Source organism: Hibiscus syriacus, unplaced genomic scaffold (assembly GCF_006381635.1).
Source record: "Hibiscus syriacus cultivar Baekdansim isolate YM2019G1 unplaced genomic scaffold, ASM638163v2 tig00116951_pilon, whole genome shotgun sequence".
NCBI classification, from domain to species: Eukaryota; Viridiplantae; Streptophyta; class Magnoliopsida; order Malvales; family Malvaceae; genus Hibiscus; species Hibiscus syriacus.
In genome coordinates this window covers 5,682,624-5,696,767 of record NW_024063482.1, presented here as the reverse complement: position 1 = coordinate 5,696,767, position 14,144 = coordinate 5,682,624, and positions in this window count along the sequence as shown.

Sequence of the window (14,144 nt, the reverse complement as noted above, 5' to 3'; positions counted from 1 at the left end):
TTCTTCCTTTTTCAGATGAGTTCTTCTCATTATGAACTCGACCTGGTAATGTTGATCCATCGAATGATGGATTCGAGCAAAAGGTTGAACAATCTCTTCTCATTATGAACTTCTTCTTCATTCTTCAGATGAGTTCTTCTCATTATGAACTTTCTCTGGAAAATCTGATCCATCGAGTGATGGATTTGAGCAAAAGGTTGAACAAGCTCTTCTCATTATGAACTTCTTCTTCCTTCTTCAGATAAGTTCTTCTCATTATGAACTTTCTCTGGAAATTTTGATCCATCAAGTGATGAATTCGAGCAAAAGGTTGAACAAGCTCTTCTCATTATGAACTTCTTCTTCCTTCTTCAGATGAGTTCTTCTCATTATGAACTTTCTCTGGAAAAGCTGATCCATCGAGTGATGAATTTGAGCAAAAGGTTGAACAAGCTCTTCTCATTATGAACTTCTTCTTCCTTCTTCAGATGAGTTCTTCTCATTATGAACTCGACCTGGTAATGCTGATCCATCGAATGATGGATTTGAGCAAAAGGTTGAACAAGTTCTTCTCATTATGAACTTCTTCTTCCTTCTTCAGATGAATTCTTCTCATTATGAACTCGACCTGGTAATGCTGATCCATCTAATGATGGATTTGAGTAAAAGGTTGAACAAGCTCTTCTCATTATGAAGTTCTTCTTCATTCTTCAGATGAGTTCTTCTCATTATGAACTCGACCTGGCAATGCTGATCCATCGAATGATGAATTTGAACTTTTCTAAAATCTTTGAAATTCTTGTCAAATATTCAACATGGATAAAATGAATGAAAATGCTCCTATTTTGCAACTGTCTAAATATGATGCATGAATGTTGATGCAATATTCATTTGACTTCAAAATGGTGAACTCGGTTTTCCTCCACTTCATCATTTATTGCCAGGGTCACCTCTGGATATCAGTGTAGCAACTTATGCTATCAAGCTTGCATTTCTGAAGAACAATCTGATCAACTTGTATCTTTATGTCTTCTTTGCTTCATGAAAGTCTCAGAAGAATTGTTTCATTTGTGGAACTCTTGTCGTAGTCAGAACTATGACCTTGATGCCCCATTTTGTCTTGGATAAAACTAACTTTCTTTGCTTGGAGTTGTGCAGAAATCCGATAAAGCTTTCATCTTTGAAAAGAGAATTTGTCATATTTGAAAAGAGAATTTGTCATCTTTGAAGAGTGAATCTATCATCTTTGAAGAGTGTAGATGTAGATATATCTGACTCAACATGAATTAATTAGGAGAGTTAGAATCTGTTCTAATTTAACTCTTGAAACACATCATAAGGAAGATTTATTCCAAATTTTTTTCATGTCTCCACATATAAACAGATCTCGAATAAGGCAACTTGGACCATATCATGTCGAGATGCTTAACAACAACCTGTCGTTCAACCATAGTTGGCTCCACTAGTTTCTTGTTGTTAAAATTTCTGCTTCCCTTATGTGGAAAGAAATCTTCATTATATCTCACTTCTAATCTTGGGGTTGAAGAAGACAGATTTCATCTTGGATCAATAAATGGAAACCATATGATCGTAACATTGGTTCAGCATCAGAATAGTAGGTTCGTAAAACATTTGACAGCGCATTCATCCTTTCCTGTGGCTTCTGCTCAGATGTTCGTAAAACATTTGACAACACATTCATCCTTTCCTGTGGTTTCTTTTCAGATGTTCGTAAAACATTTGACAACACATTCATCATTTCCTGTGGTTTCTGCCAAGATTTCTCAATCATTGAAGCTCTTTACCTAGTGTTCAAAGCTTTTGAATGACGTCACAAGACCACTTGAGAACAAAACTTAATAGGAATACAAATGAGATGCTGGTGTGACCAAAAAGTTGATCAAATTCTCAAGATATGCTAGTGATGAATTGAATAAGAGATACCAATTGATCTTGATATTGTCTCAGGCAAGGGTAAGTGTGATATTGATCACGTTTTCTTATGTAATGAGCGTTGTAGGAATTAGAAACACACCCACTATAAGAACCATATATGGAAAGATATCCATAGAATTCTTGATGCTGGGGATGAAACGCACATGATAAACCAAATAGATGAAAACTCGGTTCAGTCTAGCTGGAAATGATGACCCCAGTAATAGCGGGAATAACAGTAATGTAAGTGAGTCGAGTCTCCCTTTCTAATGTCATCAAGTAAGTAAAAACTATTGTGAAAAAAAGCTTCGTAATCCCAACAGTATGGTTGTAACTAACTGCCAGGAATCTCAGAGAAATATTTCCAATCATCACCGACACATATAATACAAAATTCAAAGATGAGATCTTGAGGAACTAAACCCTGGATCGTGTAGTCTACCTGGGGATCATCTTTATTCATGCAATCATGATGTAGTTTATCAAAGAACACATTGTCATGTGACACATAGTTTAAGAAGATTGGGTATTTGAAACCATACTTGTTGAATAGATATTTGTTCAACAACAAGATTCTAATGCAACTGCCTGATGAACGAAGCAATTATGTATAGTCAGCTCGACTGTCACTGTTTTATTATTTTCATTCTTCATATCTTTATGTCTCATTGGAAATATTTGTTCAAGTCAATGATCTTGACACAGGATGTTGTGGGCCTTCAGCATGCCCCAACATTGGCTAATACAAGTGTTCAAGATGCATCAACAGTTCTGATTCTGATTGAAATAGGCTTTCAGCATGCCCCAATATTTTGCTGATAAATATTCAAAATATTTCAACATTTCTGATTCTGATTGAAAAGGGTTTTCAGCATGCCCCAACATTTGCTTCTTATTAATCTGAGCTTTCAAAATGCCCCACATGGATCTGTCTGAAGGAACCTTTAAAATGCCCCAACATTTGCTGATACAGATGTTAAAAGTGTGCTCAATATTACTTCTTGTTGAGATGAGCCTCTAAGAATGCCCAAATAGTCATATTGTTGTGAGCCTTCAAAATACCCCAATATTCTATTTCTGATTGAAATGGGCCCTCAAGATGTCTCTCTAGATTTGTCCGATTCACTCTCAATGTCTGTTTGACTGAAATGTCATGATCCACACGAGGTCCAATTTTGACACTGAACTGTTGTAGGTACTTGTAGCTTTATTCGTGCCCCAAATTTGTTTATCTTGAATACTCTCATTCTGGTGTCACTAAACAGTAGTATTGTCAAGTAACTGGAGAAATTCTCTTCATGTTGTCACAAATTTAAGAAGTACTCAATCATTCTGACAGAAACGTCTGAAATATGTGTCTTCTGAATAAGGTGACCATTTTCTGTATCTGGAGGGGTCTAGTCAGACAGATTAGTATAAATTGCTTGGTAATTCATTCCAGGCTGACATAGTGAACCTTGTTTTCAGTGAAGGCTATTTCTGGAATATACTTTTCTGTGGGTGAGAAACCAATTTATGTGAACAGTAATATGATGCAACAGCAAGACTACATATACAGTGGTACAGGCTTTTGAAAACTCTGCACCCATGCAACATGTTGATTCTGATAACAACTCATCTGATTATGAAACAATATTTCAGGATGATTTCACAGACATTGATAATTCTTTCTGATACCGAGGAAATCCTGAATTCTGATTCTGATGAGGAGAATAAACTGTTATACTTGACAAAAACAGGATATTCATAGGTTGAGGCTTCAATAGCCATGGAGAGATGTGGTCCGAATTCATCAATTACAGAGTTGACAGATTTTATATGTGCTGTTCAAATGGCTAAGGCTGCTGACGCACTTCTTTCAGGAGATAGGAAGTCATTATGCAATGATCCCAATTACAAGCAAAGGCGAAACTTGGGCTATGATTTTTGAAAAGAAAGAAGCAGAGGAAGCTTGAAAAGAAGCTTCTTAATGAAGACGATCATACAGTTCATCTTTCAATTCCAATGATTGGTTCTGGGGTTCCTACCGAACCAGATCAGATAACTCAAAGAATACTTCCAGAAGATGCTATTGGGGCACCTTATTTCTACTACGAGAACATGGCACTTGCTCCAGTTAATGTTTGGACTGGAATATCACAGTACTTATTCGATGTAGAGCCAGAATTTATAGATTCGAAGCATTTTCATGCTACTACACTGAAAAGGGGCTATATTCATAATCTGCCAATTGAGAACAGATTTTCTCTTATCTTGTTTTCTCTACGCACTATACATGATATTTTTCCATTGAAAAAGAAATGATGGACTTCCTGGGATCCAGGAACAAAGTTGAACTGTTTATAAACATGTACAGGAAGTGCCAAATTGACAGAAAGGATCTGTAAGGCTCTTGAAGCTTATGACAATGAGCCACCTTCGATTGTCCAGAAGTATGTTCTTGATGATTGCTGAAAATGGAATCTGGTATGGGTTGGAATGAATAAAATTGTTCCACTTGAACCTGATGAGGTGTAAATGCTTCTAGGTTTCCCTAAAAACCATACACGAGGATCTGTATAGAGACATGTCTTGACTTACTTTTGAAAACAGATGAGCAAGAACTGAATGATGATCGGTTGGAGCAATTGATGAGTAGATTTGTCGAATTCGACCTTGTTGCCGATAGCATCCAGTAACAACCTTACTGGAAGAAATAAACATCATCATGATTAACTAGAAGATTTTTGTTGGTGCATTTTCTTGCAATGACTGCTACGACAGCTGTCTCTTCTACTGCTTCAATATATCCCACTTTTTTCGAATCATGGAATGGTTTAGTTGACAGTAAAAACTGGTCATCTTCAACTTTTGGAATCCTGTAACCAATGTTACCCTATATAAAAGGCCTATAAGGGTAGATTCTGTTCCAATGTTTTATTCTGTGCCATAAGTCCTCAAATTCAAATTCAACAATCTTTTGAAGGACATAATGAATATCATCTTGACAAAGAAATTGATCGGCATAGAAGAAGTAGCAATGATGTATCAAGACTTGAGCCAGCATCACGGTATAACCAGAGTGCAGGTAGTGACTTGTTCATGGTTCTATGATGTAATCTTCTAGAGAACATGAATTGATGGTTGGGGAAAATAATCTGTCTGGTGATGCTTATCGCCCTCGGCATGAGATAAACGATAATCTTTCTTGATGAGCTACTAATAATGTCATAGGAGAGTGTCACAAGTTCAATTCTCCAGACTTTCTGGCTTCTTGGACCACTTGCCTTCAAAAATGTGAAGTGCTTCATTATTCTGGCCTCGTTCATTCTTTTTCTTCAACAGAGGTAGAATAAACAACAATTGCTTCAAGGACCTTCCTCATTTGAGACTGTCATGTTTGAAAATGTTTTTTCTCCTTTCTTTATTGAAGAATGAAAGAATTTTGCAAAGTATTACCCCTCTCAGGTTCACAATATAATCAAATCATAAACAATGAATTTAATGAATATCAAATAAATCAACTACTTTTAAATCATTCAAAAATCATAGTCCTATGGCAAGTGTCAAAATTATTGACTGATTTGAGGTGTAGGTTGATTTTGGTAAAGTAGGTTCTTTCAAGTTGGTTCAATATGTCGCTTCGGCTTCTACTAACTTGAAGATATGGTTGTTATGCTCATCTTGTAGAGATACTTCTTGATTCTAGAATCTCAGGAACGTCTTTGAGATGTGCGGTGCTTCATTTAAGAGCTTAAAATCATCTCTTATGTCGTTGTTGCACCATTCAATATTTGAGCCGCCTTTTCAGGTTTTCAACTCGAATCCTCATTTGGTTTCAAGATGTTATTTAAAAATTTACATCTTGAACCCCTTTTTTATCATTTTTTATATCATGCATTAAAGATTTTAAAAACCAATTTTTGCAAATAAAAATCAATCTTGAGAGACGGAATGAATTCTGAAGATATTCTCTTTAGATGCCTTCAATTTTGCTTTGCTTGACTTGGATCTGCCTTGCTGGGGATTTTTCCATCATCTGGATCCCTCTAGACTGCCAAATTTTGGATTCATTTCCATTTTTTCATATCTTCATCTTGCTCTTCTTATTGAATATGAATATCTGAATTAATTGTACTTGATCCATCTTGTAACTTGAGGCTCCCTGAAGTCACCCATCTTGATTCAATTTCTCCCCCCTTTTTTTCTTTTTTTTTTCTCAATTTTCCTTTTTCATCTTTTTTTCCTTTTTTTCTCATTTTTCTTTTTTCATCATTTTTCTTTTTTTCTTTTTTCTTTCTTTGCTGGATTTTTCTTTTTTATTTCTTTGCTGGATGAGTATAAGACTTCTATTGCTTTGAACACCTCTTTTTCCTTTTTGTCCTTTTTTTCTTCTTTAAGTATAATATTTCTTGACAGAATATAAGTTTATTTGGTTTCTCAGAACTTTCCCATCCATTTTTGCCAAGATCAACGCTTCTCCGAAAAATGCCTTTTTTACAACGTATGGCCCTTCCCTATTAGACATTCATTTCTCACGGAAATCTTTATGTATAGGCAAGATCTTTTTTAGTACTAGATCACCCTCTTGGAACTCTCTCGGATGTGATCTTTCATCATCCGTTTCTAATGTATCTACCGAGCTTAGATCTCTTCAGCCTCCTCTAATTTTAGCTCCTTTAAGATACAAAGTGATGGTATCTCAAATTGGTAAGACTGAACAATAAGGTGTTGCCCCAGTGATGTTCGAACAGTATTTTGATATGTATATAAGGCAAAGGTAGCTTCTCGGCCAATCCTTGTAAGTTTCAGTGATCTTTGTAATGATCATCTTAATGTTCTTATTTGCTCCTTCAACAGCCTCATTCATCTTTGGGCGATATGTCAATGAGTTTGCATGCTTAAACTGAGTGTGAAGTTTAGTCATCTCATACATAGAAGTCCTTGTAAAAAGAGGTATCTCCAGGGGGGTGAATATTCAAGATTAACTTTACTTACATGAAAAAGTAATTAATTCATGATATATTTATTTAAATCAATCATTTTTTCTTCTCTGAGTATGCTCCAATCACTCGAAATTATCTTCGATAAGTTGGTCCATAATGCCTCATCTCGTCTCCTCTTGCAGGAAGATTCATGGATAATTGAAAGTTTGGTTCTTTTGAGGTTATTTGGTTTGTGGTGGTTTTGTATTTGGAAGGATAAATGTGTGACTCTTAAAGTCATGTAGATGGTGGAAGGTAATATCATCAATCAACTCTATCCGATAAGGTAAACATCTAGAGTTGGTGTCTCAAAAACAGGTAGAGACATTTCTTCAGAGTCTCATATAAATGTAGTGTCTAGATTTGGTTTTGGTAAGGGTCGAGTAATTGGCATTGGATGGGATATTGAAGATATAATTTTACCACTTGCCAATAGATCTATAACTCTTGAAAAATTAAAAGAATATTTAATCTACTTGATACTCAATAATCTCAATATTAAAATTTGACTCATTGCTCATAACCATAAAAGAAACACATATTTATTTATTGCACAAAAGGCGGAGAAATGAACAAAAAACATATTCAAACAAGATGTTGAAAATAGAAAGTACTACAGTGGTAGATAACACTTCCACTTGTTTATGCATCATTACTCCTCTATTATTGGGTGTGTACTTGGCCCAGGATTTTTATCCTTATTTGCCCCCCATTTCTTGATCATTTCTTGTGTCAAGACTCCCTTGTCGACGAGCGTCTCTATTTCCTTTAACAGTGACCAACAATTCCCTGTTGAATGTCCAGATACTCCCAAGTGAAAATTACAGAAGCTATTTTGATCATAGCAATGGGCATAAGGCTTTGGTGACACCTTCAACAATCTTGGTGTAATGTATTGACCTTTAACCAAATGAGGGTACAGGTCTGAGATAGATTCTTGAAACACCTTCAGAGTTTTTCTCGCTCGCGAGGCTATCACTTTCTTTGATCGTTCTGAACGAATGAATGCTCTCATGTTATCGAGGGGGCTCTGAATGCTCATTTCAGCTATAACTGGGGTAATATTAACCATATTTCTTAAGTTGTCCTTTGCCTTACTGGTTTTTGGAAAATCTGATACATGTATCTGAGGTGTCTTCTGGGTTATATCTGCCTCATTCTTTCGTAGACCTATAGGCCAATCTCGAATTACATCCATGGGAGCCTTTTGATTTATTTTCCCATTTTCTTGTGCCCGATATTCTTCGTAGGATTTTGTTACATTAGTTTCTGTTGCAACAACGGTTTCTGAACATTGAACCTTAACCCCTTCTTTTATCTTGCATTTTTGAATTGCTTGCTCTAAAGGGTCTTGGCAATTTCCCTTAAGGTTACCAGGAACCTTAACTGAACAATTTGGAATTCCAGTCTGATTTATCCAAGGAACTTCCTTATAGGTCCAATTCTCATTTGGAGGTCACTGTGATTGATTAAGTTGTGGAGTAATTGATCTGGCTGAGAGCATTTTTGGATGCAACTTTTCACTCGAACAGTGGAAGGGAGGAAATTGAAATCCCTGCACATTCTTTTTCTTCTTGATCACTCTATAAGGTTTGGCACCATGTTTAACTGAATAAGACCTCACCGTATTAACCCCGACTTCTTTCTTGACTTTAGTATTGTCAGAGCCTCTTATCTTGCCATTCTTGATAGCCATTTCGATGATTTCTCCACTTATGATGATGTCAGAGAAATTATTAGGGACAACCCCTATCATGTGATTAACATAAGGAAATTTTAATGTGCTGATGAACAAAGTAGTGAACTCTTTTTCAGTCAATGGTGGATGTACTTGAGAAGCAACGTCTTTCCATCATTATGAATATTGTCGAAAGCTTTCATTGCACTTCATATTCATGCTTTGCAACATTGTTCGATCAGGGGCCATATCAGTCATGTGCTTGTATTGACCCAAAAAAGCTTGAGCTAAATCCCTCCAAGAACGTATTTGAGTACGTTTTAGCTGATTATACCATCTGGATGCAGACCCAGATAAACTGTCTTGGAAACAATGGATCAATAACTTTTCATTCTCTACATAGCCAGTCATACGACGACAATACATAGTGATATGATATGAAGGGCATGTGGTCCCATTATACTTCTCAAAATCTGGAACCTTGAACTTTGGTGGAATAACCAGGCTAGGGACCAAACTTAGTTCTTTGGCATCAAACCCATAAAATGACTCAACTGTCTCTATAGATTTTTTCACCTCTTCTATATTTTCCAGTCGTTGAGTGAATTTTTCCTTCTCAACTGATTTGTTTAGGTCAAGGACCTCATTACTAATACAAAATTCATCAGGCTTCAACTCAGAAGTAGTAGGACAATCAGTGGGGAACGATGCTCCAGCTTGATATGGTGAGTTCTTAACAGCGAAGTAAATCAATGATTGAATTTCCTGGGGTATAGAGGTGAACTCAGGAATATGAACAGGTGTAACACCCAAAGAATTTGTGGGGTTTTCAACAAGACTCTTTCCAGCTGTCCGGTGCTTCTCAATCATTTCTTTCATATTGTTCAGTAGATCGATATGAGAATTTGTGATATTAGCTTCAATTTGTGCCAACTTGCTCCTTAATTCCTCTTGTATTTCTTTCTGCTCTATCTCAAATTTGGCTAGCCTATCCTCAGTTTCTTTAGACATTTTTCTTGTGTCGTGCTGAGCGTTCTTGCTTCAAGGAAAAACCAAGATCACTTCGTTTGAAATCCTTATTTTAATGAATGAATGTTTTAATGTATTATGACATAAAAAATGCAAAGATGCCAAAGGCAAATGTAAATATGTGAATATAATAATAAGAATACAAATTGTGCAATATAAAAGCAAACATAAAAATACAAATGCAAAGATGCCAGATGTAAATATGCAAATGTAAAAATGTAAATGTAAATTATTTAAAATACCAGAATAGGACATCCAATTATATTAAGACTGCCCTTTTCTTTGATATTTAAAATAAATAAACATTATTATTTAATTAAATATGTTTTAATGCATGATGTAAATTTAAAAATGTAAATGTAAATACATACGTAAAAATGTACAAATGCAAAATACAAATGCATGTATGAAAAGGTATTACTCAAGAGTGATCATCTTAGAACAGATTTCATTGAACGCAAAAATTTCGGTACATCAAACAAAACTTTACATATAGGGATATATTTCATTCCTAACTTCTCCAAAGCCAAATTAGTCTATCAGCTTAAGGGACATATTGCTTGTCTGGACTGTAACTTCTTCCATGACATTCTCCTTCATCTTCTGTGTCACTTCTTGGAGTTGCTCATTTTCCCTTGTAAGAGAACCTTTCTGTCCAAGAAGTTCTTGAACAAGATCTTCATATAAGTTGCAGCTCTTTTTCAACTTGGTGACCCATGTTATCCATTCTTCTGGGGTACTTCCTAGGCCAGCATTTTGAAAGGTTTGACTGATCTTCTGAAAATCTTCATGCATGGTTTTCATTTATGTGCTCAATTTCTTGTTTTGGTCGTTCAAGTCCTTCAAATAACATGCTTGAGCTTCGTAAAAACCTCCTCCACTCTGAATGCCCTGACTGATGCTCTTACCATAGACTGCTTTTGGTATCAATCTGGTAGGATCTTTGTGTAATACTTTTGGTATTAATATAACCAGTTCTCTATGTACAGAACTTCCCTCGATCCTCGTAGTTTCTTCAGGATGTCTTTCCTTGGCCGCATCATATTTTGTTTGATCATAAAACTTTTTGTCCATTTACGATTTCTTTCCAATTTGATGAACAGTCTTTTAAGTCAACACCTTTGGTTATGCCATGATCATGTAATGCAGGCACAAAACAAAAGAAATCAATATAAACAAGTTAAAACCAAACAAAATGTATGAAAAATAAAAATGAGAAAGAAAATAAATAAATTGGTAAGTACCAATTAATGAAAAGAAAATATTCTACCTATCATGGTATATAATATTTCCTAACTTCATGCTTTCTAGTTCCATGCTTTGTTTGGAAAAATTAACCTAACAACATGATTACTAGTTCACATGCATTTATTCAGGAAAAAAAAGGAAATAAATTAAAAGCTAGAGCTTATTTCTCCTTTGTGTATACCTATTGACAAAATTTTAGCATGGTTTCCAATCGGGAGAGTTTCTAGGGTTTATTATATGCAAGGTTTCAATTCTAGGAGTAAAGGTACCCGAATTGTCCTTGTTAGTGCCCCCTTGGGCTACTAACCCTCTATCCTAGTCCATCACAGACTAAAATGGATCGAGTTCAATTCGAGGGGATACACTTGTCTATGTCTGACACGGAGAATAAATTCTCACGAAGACATAGAGCATATGAATCCCAAAAGTTACTTGCTAGGTCTGACACGGAGAATAAATTCTCATGAAGACGTCGCTTTCACTCCCACTTAAAAGGGACAAGCTTGATTAGAAAGCTTATGTTATGCAATGTAAGTGTTTGTGTGTGAGGAGAAATGTTCAAACCTCTAACAGACAATAAATAATTAATTCTTGAATAAAATAAATTAAATAAAATAAAAAATAATAAGTAATAAAAATAATAAGTAATAAGTAATAAAAAATTTGAAAGAAAAGAATTAAAAATTAAATATATGAATTTTTAATTTCTAACTGATAGAGACAATTTACAATTGATTTTAAAGTTTGACTGGTCCCCAGCGGAGTCGCCAAGCTGTCGTAACCGGTTTTCGCTCGGGCACGAATTTTTACTTGGCGGGAAAAGTGATGTGAATAAATGGTTTTTAAAATAATTTGGGAGTCGCCATCGGCCTTTTGGGTTAGGTAGGTCGAATACCTAAAAATTATCTTTTAAAAGAGTTTTAAGAAAACATCAGTTAAAAGATGAACTGATCTGCGTTTATAACCAAAAATTCGTTTTTTTTAATAATAAAAAGGGATTCGTGGTCGGTTACGTTTAGGGAAGGATTAACACCCCTACAACGCCCAAAATTGGTATTTTTTTATTATAAATTGTCTCTATTATTAGAAATTAAAAAATCAAAATATATTTAATTTATAATCCTATTATTTTAAAATTATAATTATGAAAAATATATATTAATTTATATATATTTATAAATAAAATATTTATTTATTTAGAAATATCATAAAAGGACTTCTAGGTGCCTTAAGACAGCTCTTTTCCTCGATATTAAAAAATAAATAAATAATTAAAACAATTAATATATAATTTATAAAATAGGATATTTATTTATTTAAAAATATTAGAAAATGGACATCCAGTTGTTTTAAGACTGTCCTTTCTTAATATTGAAAAATAAATAAATATTAAAACAAGATTAAAATAAGTTAAAAGTAATTAAATAAGATTTTAATAAATAAAATAAATATTATAAATATATATATTTATGGCTAAATAATAATAGTAATAATAATTAAAAGTAAACATATAATGAACAAAATTGAAACTATATATTTAAAATAAATAAAACTTATAAAAATTGAAATTAGTGACTAAATTATAACTTAATAGAATTAAATACCTAATTCGTAATTAATTATTTAAAATTACAGGGATTAAACATGTTATTTTATCCATTTATTAATTTGGTGACTAAAATAAAATTATATTAAATTCGAATATCAGATTAAAATAAATTAAAAATATGTACTCGAGATTAAAATATTAATTATTAAAATTAAAGGACTAAATCCGTATTTTATCTAAAATATTTATATAAACATATTAGTGATTAAATTATAAAGTAAACAAAATTAAAAGACCAAATTAAAACATTTAGAATTTGATTTCAGTGACTAAAATGGAATGTTACAAAACTAAGATGGCTGCGGAAAGGGTTTGGCCAATAGTGAAATTACGGATATACCCCTTCCCAAAACGACATCATTTAGGAAGGGGTATATACTCTCCTTCCAGCTGGCCCGAAGGGCCAGCGTTTCCATTTCTCTTCTTTCTCTTCTCTCTCTAACTGAGAGAGAAGAGAATTCTCTCTCGCTTCTCTCTAGCTTCCCTCACCAGAGGGAAGCCGGTCATCGGCCGGCAGCCGTCTGCCGCCGTAATCCCCACCGCCGGCCACCGGCCACCGCATTCGGTGGCCGGAAAATTTTATTTTTATACCAAAACGTAGATCGGACCGTCCTAATGACAGTTCCAGTGTTCCTTTCTCTTAAATAGCTCCCGATCGGAGTAAATCTAGGAAAATACCTTCGGTTTTCGAAGGTTTTTGGTGACGCTTGGAGGCCGGTGGTGACTCCGATCGAGTTATTGTCTTCCCCGGTAAGTTTCTCTCGCTCTTCTCTTTTTATTTTGTGGTTTGCTTTCTATTTTTTTTCCTTTTTTTTGTTCTCTGTTCTTGCTCTCCTCCTTTGTTTTCAGGCGAACCGAGGCTTTATAGCCTTGTCGAGACGTTCATCGGACCGGGTAATGGAATGGCCCTCAGTGAGTCACCGAACTATGGTGGTGACTCACCATAGGGTAGCAATGTGGATGGCTCAGTGGCACTTCTGGAGGCTTCTTTGAGGGCGGCGGCAGCTGGAACGTCGACGTGGGGCGGCTGAAAACATCTGGAGGCGACAGCTGGGGTCTTCTGGAAGCAGCGGCGGCTGGGACGTGGCCCTAGGGTTGTGATACCTTAGGGTTTCCTCTGGAAGCTTCTGGACCGTTGGATCTTACCAGATCCAACGGTTGAGGTGGAGGCGGCTGCTGGTGATGATATAAACCCTAGATGGGTTTAGGGTTATTGTTGGGCCATATGGGTTTGGGTTTGGTCTCTTGTAACTGGGCTCGTCTGGGTTGGGCCGGACTTGGCCTGTTTGTAATAATAATTATTATTTATTTAATAATAATAATAATATTAAAACAAAATAATAATAATAAATAAAACAAATGAAATAAAAAACTAGTGTCTTCATAAAGGATGTAATATTGAACTGGTGGCGGGGATGGCCATTTTAGACTTGGATTTTGTTTCTTATTTTTAATTTCAACATGTGTGAATCCTTTTTGCCAGTGAGCAGTATGAATGAAATTTGAGCACCTTCTTTACATTCTTCTCTCATAAATCTCTCCTCTTTTATATTCCAAAGTTATGTACTATAATACTATAGGGTTAATCATTCACGGTAATTCGATATATCAAAGATGAAACAACGATTTTCTGTATGTTAATTCAATGGTTCTTAGAGGAATTCTTATCGAAATGTCTTTGGATATCATGAATTAATATTTA